Consider the following 8,275-nt stretch of genomic DNA (forward strand, 5'->3'; position numbering starts at 1 on the left):
TCCCCATCGTACCAAGTACTCATTGAAAAATTTTCTGTTTCCTTTCTAAGCCTCCTGTGTTGTGCGGAGCCAGGGACAGAAGGACACATTCAACAGAGGGCTAGCTGGGAAGGAGTCCATCTGGGAGCCTTTGAGGTGTCACTTAAAAAATGGTTTCTCATTCCTTGTCCTAACTAGGGAGGTGTCTGGGGGGTGCCCTGGGCAGCCTGGGGAATGCCTCTCCTTCCCAGGCAGCGCTGGGGAGAACCATGGGTCGGAAATGAGGGGAGGGCAGGCAAGGGGGGGTTCACTGCAGGGCCGGGCAGGGGCTTGCAGCAGAGGAAAACCGAAGCCTTCAGAGACTCATCAAAGGAGCTGCTGTGTGAAAGGGGCAAACTTGGAGGGGTCACCCGGGTTCACGCAGCCTGGAGAGGGATGAAGGCCTAGTCTGATGGGGGAGGGGCAGGGCCTGGGGCTGGAGAGGGGGTGGCAAAGCTCCGTGTCCAGCACTGGCTGCAGGCAGAGGTTCAGCAGGCTCTTTTCTTTTCTTTTCTTTCTTTCTTTCTTTCTTTCTTTCTTTCTTTCTTTCTTTCTTTCTTTCTTCTTCTTTCTTTCTTTCTTTCTTTCTTTCTTTCTTTTCTTCTTCTTTCTTTCTTTCTTTCTTTCTTTCTTTCTTTCTTTCTTCTTCTTTCTTTCTTTCTTTCTTTCTTTCTTTCTTCTTTCTTTCTTCTTTCTTTCTTCTTTCTTTCTTCTTTCTTTCTTTTCTTTCTTCTTTCTTTCTTCTTCTTTCTTTCTTCTTTCTTTCTTTCTTTCTTTCTTTCTTTCTTTCTTTTTTCTTCTTTCTTTCTTTCTTTCTTTCTTTCTTTCTTTCTTTCTTTCTTTCAAGATTTTATTTATTTATTCATGAGACACACAGAGAGAGGCAGAGACACAGGCAGAGGGAGAAGCGGGCTCCATGCAGGGAGCCCGACGTGGCACTTGATCCTAGGACCCTGGGATCACGCCCTGAGCCAAAGGCAGGCCAGATTCTCAACCCCTGAACCACCCAGGCGTTCCTCACCAAGCTCTTTTCTAGGGAGAAGCTTTGTGTCTGCCTGTCGTGGTCTAGATGTCTGGGCCCCTTCTTAGGGAGGAAACAGGGGTCCTCAGCCACCCCCCCTGGGTCCCTCCATATCTCCATACCTCCTCAAGGGCCACAAGCAAATCTCAGAACCAGCCGGAAGCAAGACTCGACACAAGCCATGACCCCCTCCCCACTCTCTTTCTGCCCTGACCCCTGCTCTGACCCAGCCCTGGAGTCTGTCTGGCTTGCTGCTCCTCCAACACTACTGCCATCACACAAGAGTCTTCCTTGTCCTACCTTCTGTCCCAATCTCCTCCTTTGCGACTCAAGCCCCTCTCTGTGGAGAGGGAACCAGAGACTGATTGGGACCCCCTTGCCCATTTCCCCCTGAGCCCACTAACCAACAGCAGAACTTATTCCCATCTGCCTCCAGTGTGAGGGTCTCAGAGGCCTCTCTGCCCTACTTCCTCCCAGGCCCAGTAGAGGCTCCCAGAGTCCTCTCGCCTTTGCCCTCACTATGGATTCCCAAGAGCCTTCACTGACCTGCCCCCTCAGAGTGTGGGTCTCAAGTCTTGTTCACTACTCTGGATACCCCCACCCCACCTCACTGAGCTCTCAGAATTCTCTGTCCTCCTCTCACCCTAGTGTGGCTTTGCAAAGTCCTGCTCTGCTGCAAGCTCCCCAATGGGGGCCCTAGAAGAAAGGCACTTTTTAGGGAGGGGGGGCAGTCAAGGCTCAGGATGGGAGGGACCTTGGCTTCTGGCCCCTCCTTAGGGATCCGGCTGGGCCTGGACCTCTCTGCTCACCCCCTCCTCTTGACTGAGGGGCCACTGTGGCGGGTGAGTGAGCTGGACGGGGAGAGGAGGGGCAGGGGAGGTGGGGGAACCGGTCTTGTGCTGTTCTTGGCTTGGAGCCCCCAGCCCCAGGGAAATCCTGACTCTGTGGAAAACTGAGCAGGCAGTCAGGCAGGGGGGGGAGGAGTTGGAAGAGGAAGAGGAGGAGAAGGGGGAGGAGGACCAAGGGCTCAGGGTGAGGTGGGGGTAGGGGCTCCTCTCATAAATCAATCCCACCAGCTCTCAGGCCTGACGAAAACCAGAGACCCAGGGTCCCTTGGGGGCTGCAGCAGGGGAGGGGGCACGGACCATCCGATGGGCTGTGCAGGAGGAAAGGCTGAAATGAGGGGCAGCATCCTGCTCAGAGAGCCCTCCTCAAGCCCCCCAAAACAACAGGTGTGTGTGTGGGGAGGGGAGGGGTCTGAGAAAACAACTTCACAACCCCAGGAGCTGAACCAGGGTGGCTGTGACAGATTGATGGGGGCGTTGGGGGGGGCCTCTGCTCAGCACTTCAGAACACTTTTATTGCCCTGAATTCTGGCCTGGTTCAACTCCCAAGAAGCCCTGTGACTTGAGATGTGGTGTTTCCTTTCTCCAGGCTTCAGTCACCTCAGGTGTATGAGGGTGTGGGCTGGGTCCAGTCCCCTGACACGGCACTACAGCCCTTCTCAGTGCTTGGCAGAGGAAGGACTGTCGCTCTAGAGCTGGCAGGATGAGAGCTCCGTGTCTAGGCTCTGCCCTTTAATACCTTTGGCCTTGGGTGGGGCACATTATCTCTCCTATCCTCAGTTTCTGCATCTGTCAAATGGGCATAATAATGCCTCCCTGGCAGCGCTGTTGTGATGAGAGCAAAGGAGATGATGGATGTTAAGTGCCTGGCAGGGCACATTCTCAGTCAAAGGTGTTGATTTTGTGTCTTCCTCTTGGGTATTTGCAAGTCTCTCTGCTGTCCAAAGGATCACTTCTCTCTTTTACTACCCACGGATTAATAATAATCAAGTGGCCCCAGGTCCCAAACATAGAAGCCCTCACAAACCCACCCCGTCTGTATTTGCCATGACTCTTGAGATGTCGGTGCCTCTGCTCCCACTCATCCTTCCTGCCATGGCTGGTGTTTTTCTGAGCTGTCGGCCCCCTTGGCCACTGCCCCACAAGGGACATGTGAACTCTAGGGCTTGTGCCTTGAGGTCCATCACCAAAGGTCTGGAAGGAGGATGTAGCCAGCATGGTGTGGCCAGCCACCCTGCACTCACTGCCTGGTCCTGTCAGCCATGGGCCTCCTCCTACAGGCATCCAGCATGGCCTCCTCTCGGCCTTCCCCTCTAGGTCCTCCTCACGATGTCCCATTCCTGCCTCCCACTCCATCCTCATCCAGCTTCTCGTGGCTACTGTCAGAACCCCTCAGCATCCCTCTGTGCTGCCCTTGGGTTGCTGCTGGGCCTGGCCCCCTGACACCATTTCAACCTCTCACCATTTATAATACATTGAGATATTTCAACCAGCAAAACGGGTTGACTTTTGAGGTATCTCCTGTTCCTCAGAGAGAATGCGGAAGGGCAGCAGTGTTTGTTTCCTCAAAAATGTTTTATTTGCAAATACATTATATTATTATTTCCCAGAAAACTATCTTTGACCAACCCATCTTCTTCCCTAGGCTCCCCTGCCTGCTCCCAGGCTCACCTCCTTTTCTAGATCTCAGGAAATCTCAGGAGTGTAGATGTGATTAGTTAGGGAGTGGACAGGCATTGCCTGAGCTACCTCAGGTCCCTGCTCTTGAGTCTGAACAGACCAGTGGGCTGGGCCATGCCAAGGGCACAGCTTGGGATGAGTTGGGAGGGGGCTGGTCTGAGCCCCCTTGAGACCTCTAGCTGGGGTCCCCCTTTCCCAGGAGGTTTTGCTTTCCTCTGGAATTTCATACCCAGATGCAACCTTAAGGGACTGTGACCCAAGATGCAGGGGACAATGGCGTCAGAGGCTGAACATTGCCGGGTGGCTCTTGTGGGGACCAGGCTACTGTTGTCTGAAGTGTGGGTTCCCCATGGTGAAGGAAGTGTGAGAAGCTGGACGAGACGGATGACTGATGGGTGTCCTTATAAAGATGGTACCTTTACAAATCTGTTTCCTCTACTAGATGCCAGCCCCTCGGAGGCCCCTGTTTTAGGAGGCCTCAACTTCTCTGGGGTCATCCCAGGGCTGTGAGGAGATCTGCCAGGTCAGCTGGGACCGTCTAGAGAGACCATTTCCCAGACAAGTTCCTCACTCTGCAACCTCCCTGGCAGGTGGTCCCTCAGCCTCTGTTTGACCAGTCTCAGGATGGGGGACTCATCATGGTGCCAGGGATGCACCTCCCAAAGCAGCCCCCTCTAGGTTAGGTAGCTGAGATGATTGAAAATGGAGAATCCAACAAGTATTTATTGCCAGTCCTTCTGGGGGAGTGAAGAGGAGGTCAGGGAGCACAGCTGTGGATGTCTCCAGGAGGGAGGGGGGTAAGGCAGGGTTGCCTATTTGGAGGGAGTGCTAGGCTCCTAGAGAAAAGGTTCAGGCCAAAGAAGCAAGAGATGGGGTTTGAGTCTTTGTTCTGTCATTAACTCACTGTGTGGCCTTGAGAGAGTTCCTCCCTTCCCTGAGCCTCAGTTTCCATAACTGTAAACTTTATGGCCTGGGCTTGGGGACTTCTAAGGGCCCTGCCTCTGGTGAGAGATGCTCTTCCGTGAGCCTATGAATAGCTGGCACAGAGGGATCAGGTCTTGGTCCACGGGGGCCAGGCCGGCTCAAGAGTGCTCAGAGAATGGGCCCTGTGTGGAACAGGACAAGGTACCCTTTCATTTCATGAGGTCTTGGCAGCAGCCCAGGGCCCACAGTCTCTTCCTCCTGCCAAGGTCAACCCAACCCTGACCTGGGGGGCACAACTCCCTGGGGCAGTTGAGGTCAGGAGCTGGTAACTCAGGACAGGGAGCCCAGCACAGAGGTTCAGACTCCTGTGCTCTGACTGGAGTGAGGGTCTGAGCAACTCCAGCTCTGTGAGCCTCGTGTTCCTGACAGTGACGGGGAGCTCTAGCCCACCCCGCTGCAGTCTTGGTGGTCCCTGGAAGGACCTCTACCGGCCTTGCCATCAGACCAGCCTGGTATAGAATCTAGACTTGCTACTTACTAGCCCAGTGACCTTGGGCAAGTCACTGGCCGCCCTCACCTAGAAGTCAGGGAATCTCATTCCTACCTTGTACAGTTGCTGAGAAGATGGGGCACACGAGGCAGCAGCATGCACTACGTGGAGCATAGCTGTGAGGACCAGTATCAGAGGCCCAGCTAAGCAGAGATGGTGACAAGGAACAGGATGAGACGGGACTCTCTTCCTGCTGCCTCAACCCTCTTGTTTCTTGGTCTGTTTGTCCATCGGGGCATTGGGGACTTCCAATTCTCAGGTCCTAAAATCTGCACAATTTGAAGTAGTCAAAACAAATTCTTCACTCTATTTATGCCAAGAGGGAACAAGGGCCTGGCCAGGCCTAATGGGTTCCAGGTGTGCTCTGTGCCCTGCAGAGGCTGAAACCAGCGCACTGGCTGAGGCTCTGACTCTCCCCGTGGCTGGGAAGGCTCAACTAGGCCAGACCTCTCCAGCCTGTCCCTCCAGCCTCTGAAGTATACAGAGCTGGGACAGTGGAGAGTGTAGGGCTCCCCGCCATGGTGGGCCGGCCGGCCCTGTAGCCAGAAAGCCTGAACTGCAAAGCCAGGAGGTACTGTGCCCACCCCTAGAGGCACACATGGGGGGGTTTCCAGGCTTTTCTACCTGCCCCCCTGCCCCACCTACCCCAGTCCATGCTGAATACCCACTGTGTGTTTGCCTGGACCTCAAGAGGCTCTAGGGTTGCTGGGACAATTTTCACAAACTTGTATAACTTCCCTTTTCACAGGAGGCCAACTGAGAGTGACCTCCCAGAGAGGCTCAGGAAACCAGGTGGGAGCCCAGAGGGCACGAATGAGGTTTCTTTTATTACCATTATATATTAATTATCGGGTTATATCATCAGAGTGATGGCCGTCCTTTAGTCATGGTGAACCATGGGCCGGGTGCTGTGTTCAGTGCTCTCTGTGCCTGAGTTCATCAAGTCCTCACAGCCCTCTGTGGCAGAGGCTCATGTTACCTCAAAGAACAGAGAGGGGACAGGAGGCTCAGGGATACCAGGAGCATTGCTGAGGTCACCCAGTCAGAATGTGGCTGATGTGGGATTTGAGCGCAAGGCTGTCTGACCCCAAGGCAGGACCTGTCCAGCTCTACTATGCTTTTTGCGGGACGGTGTCTGTGCTTAAGTGTGAGTTGTGTGGGAGGGCCAGGTGAGAAGGCAAAGCAGGAGGGATTTTCCCCTGGGGAGATGCCAGAGGCTCACACATTCATCAGTGAGCCACACTGTCCCCTTCCCTGCAGGTACTCCCAGTCTCAAGCCTCAGCCCTGACCTGCTACCTGGGCAAACACCCTCTCTCCCAGCCTCCTCACTTACCTCTGGACTGGGCCCTTCCCAATCCTGAGCTGGCTAGTAGGGGGGACTACTGGGGAGGGCTGTTGGCATTGGGGTCACCATCTAGTCACCCCACTCCCACCCACATCATCAGCTGGACCCTCTGGGACAGACTGGGTGGTCACCATTGGGGGAGGACTGGAGACCCACTGTAGAATTGCAGGTGGTGTGAGGGCATGATTGCAAGTGAGCAGTACCCTGTTGGGGTAATTATTAGTACTAGTTTTTAGCCTCTACTGTCTTTTTTTAAATATTTTATTTATTTATTCATGAGAGAGAGACACACACACAGAGGCAGAGAGAGACACAGGCAGAGGGAGAAGCAGGCTCCATGCAGGGAGCCCGACGTGGGACTTGATCCTGGGACTCCAGGATCATGACCTGGGCCAAAGGCAGACACTCAACCACTGAGCCACCCAGGGATCCCTCTACTGTCTTTTTTTTTTTTTTTTTTAAGATTTTATTTATTTATTCATGAGAGACAAGAGAGAGAGAGACAGAGAGTGAGATTGAGAGAGAGGCAGAGACATAGGCTCCATGCAGGGAGCTCGATGTGGGACTGGATCCCCAGTCTTCAGGATCACGCCCTGGGCTGAAGGCGGCGCTAAACCGCTGAGCACCCCCACCTCCCCCCCCCCCCCCCCCCCCGCTGGGGCTGCCCACTTCTTAGCATTGTAACTTTTCCAAGTACCTGCTACTTTCCTACATAACGATTTGTAATTATAAATTTATTTCCACATCTATTTAGTTAATTCTGTCTTCCTGCTGGATTGCAAGCTCCAAAAGGTCAGTCTGCTTTCTTAGTGGATCCCCAGTGCCTGGCACAATGTTGACACATAGCAGGTACCTGACAAATTTTTATTAAGCACATTTATGGATGATGAGTGAAATGGAGTCAGAGGGAAGCTAAGAAAGGAGAGGTCAGGACCATGGAAGGTGGCTGGGAAGGGGAAGAGGTAAGAAGATGAAGCTTCTGGAGTCTTTGGAGCTGGGGTGGAATTGCCCCCAAAGCCAGGTATGGCTCTGAGGTGGGCCAGCGAAGCCTTACGGTCTATTCACCTTCTAAGCTGAACCTCAGGTAGACAATCAGAAGGAGCCTGTGGATTAAGGCTTCTTTTGCATCTCAGACCCTCACGATGGAGAAGGGCCACTAACCACCTGGTTTTCCCCCCTCCCACTGACTCTCTCAGAAGGAAAATTGGAAAGGATCTCAATATTTGGGCCACTGTAAGGAGGGCATGGAGATCTTTTCCCAGCCTACGTCCCCTTCACCTTGTGTCTCTAGAGCTGTTGAGCACCTGCCATGCTCTCCATCCTTCAGTCTCCACTCCTAGCCCCAACATTCCAGGGTGGCATGGAAAGGGAAGTTGTCGGGAGATCTGAGTTCCAAGCCAGTTCTACCACTTTCTCACTGGGAGTCGTTGGGCACACATAGCTTCTCCAAGCCTCATCTGTGGAATGGAGATGATAATCTCCACCCTGCAGTGGTTAAACAAAATCACATGTGCAGAGCTAGTGCAGTGCGGGCCACCAAGTACGCACCCAGCGAAGGCCTGGGCTCGTTCCTGCCCGGCCACCATCCAGCTCTGTGACCTTGGGGAGGGTGCCTCACTGCTCTGGGGCTCAGCTTCATCTGTCAAACATGAGGGTTGGATCAGATCATCTTGAAGGCCCCTTCCAGCTCTGACTTGCTTGGTTCTATTCTGAGCAGGGAGCCCCACCTCTGGGGCAGGGGCGACAGGAACATTCTTTCAGCTCAGATTCAACCCAGGCACATGCTTGCCCAGCCCCATCCCGCACATTTAGCCGGTAGCGGTAGCCGGCAGGGCCACGCCTTTGGCACCACGCTGTTCCCCCACGCCCACCGCCACCCCACTTGCCAGGG

Source organism: Canis lupus, chromosome 34 (genome assembly GCF_003254725.2).
Source record: "Canis lupus dingo isolate Sandy chromosome 34, ASM325472v2, whole genome shotgun sequence".
Taxonomy (NCBI): Eukaryota; Metazoa; Chordata; class Mammalia; order Carnivora; family Canidae; genus Canis; species Canis lupus.